Raw genomic sequence first — 1,973 nt, 5'->3', positions numbered from 1 at the left:
CCCTTTTTCCCCAACCCCTAGCCCTATATAACTCCTATTAATAATATACTTTGTAGATTTGCCTATTTTAGGCATGTCACCTAAATGGAATCAAACAATAAGTGATCTTTTGTGACTGTCCTTCTTTCCCCTAGTGTAATGTTGCATGTACTTCATTCCTTTTTATTGCCAAATAACATTCTGTTATATGGATATTCCACATTTTATTTATTCATATATTAGTTGGTGGACATTTGAGTTGTTTCTGCTTCTTGACTCTTACAAATAGTGCTGCTGTGAACACTTGTGTACAAGTTTTTGTGTGGACATATGTTTTCATTTCCCTTGGACATATACCTAGTAGTAGAATTGCTGGGTCATATGGTAACACTGTTTAACCTTTTGAAGAACTGCCAGAATGTCTCCAAAATGGTTGCACCATTTTACATTCTCACTGGCAGTTTATAAAAGTTTTGATTTCTCTGTATACTCTTCAACACTTGTTGTTATCTGTCTTTTTGATTTAACCATCCTCCTCGATGTGAAGTGGTATCTCCTTGTGTTTTGATTTGCATTCTCCTGATAACTAATGATATTGAGCATCTTTTCATGTGCTCATTCATCATCTGTATCTTCTTTGGAGAAATGTCTTTTCAGATCCTTTGCTCATTTTTAATTGGATTATTTGACTTTTTATTTTTGAGTTGTAACAATTCTTTATGTATTCTAGTTACAAATCCCTTATCATATATGTGATTTGCAAATATTTTCTTCCATTCTATGGGCTGTCTTTTCACTTTCTTGTTGGTATTCTTTGAAGCATAAAACTTTAATTTTGCCGAAGTCCAGTTTATTTATTTCTCTTATTTTGTCACTTGTGCTTTTGGTGTGGTATCTAATGAGGCTTTTCCTAACCCAAGGTTACAAAGATTTACGCCTACATTTCCTCTAAGAGCTTTACAGTTTTAGTCTGTGATCTTTTGAGTTAATTTTTGTGTGTGGTATGAGGTGGGCGTCCAAATTCATTCTTTTGCTTGTGGATACCCAGTGGTCCCTGCAACATTTGTTGAATTGTCTTGGAACCCCTCTGCTCTTAGAGGTATCTCTGTTGGAAACGTTTTAGACATACTGTGATACTCCATTTATCCTAATTCTTCTAAGGGCTTAGTTTTAAAAACAATACTTGATGGTGTATGAATCTCGAGCACAGTGTTACATAGAGGTTTTGGTGTAGAACAAAGTTGATGAAAGTGTAAAAGCCTGTCTTTGTTTTTCCAGGATGACAGCCTGATTTATTATTAGTTATTTATGCTCCTGTTTTGAGTGTTATATATTTGAAAAGTATAAAGCCTTTGTCTCCTGATACATGACACATACATATATTTTTGCATTATGGACTTAGTTACACTAGGTATTTCCTGAATGATTTTTTTTTTTAAATGACCTAGAAGAGTGTTTGCTGAGCAAGACTTCATGTATAGGAAGTAACTTTAGGGTATTCTGGAAACACAAACTATTACTGAAGAGCTATTATAGGTCACCAGGGTGAATGATAATTATCTTTTACATGCCATTGTAATACATTTCAGAAAAATTGTAACAGCAAAGCGTGGCGAATGGAAATTAACGTTGGCAATTATCTCTGTAATTATGTCACAGTAATTTGCATAAAGGTTGTGCCTGGATCTTGGAGAGTCTTGAATGCCAGGCTGAGTTATTTGGATTTTTTATATAGGCAGGAGGACCCTTTGAATGATTCTTTTTTATTATGGGAGTGCGATAAACAGAGCAGTGCCCAAGAAGATTAAGTTGACAGCAGATGTCGGGTGAGAAAAGGGAAGGTGATCAAGGTAGGAAGGTGAGTTAAAAGACAAAAATGCTCTGGACAGAAGGTGTTGAGGACTTGAAATACTGCGGCAGTGGAGATGGAAAAGAGTGGGTAGGCCGGGTGCGGTGGCTCACGCCTGTAATCCTAGCTCTCTGGGAGGCCGAGG

The sequence above is a fragment of the Propithecus coquereli genome, unplaced genomic scaffold (genome assembly GCF_000956105.1).
Source record: "Propithecus coquereli isolate 6110/MARCELLA unplaced genomic scaffold, Pcoq_1.0 Scaffold90, whole genome shotgun sequence".
Lineage (NCBI taxonomy): Eukaryota > Metazoa > Chordata > Mammalia > Primates > Indriidae > Propithecus > Propithecus coquereli.
This window is presented reverse-complemented; position numbering follows the sequence as displayed.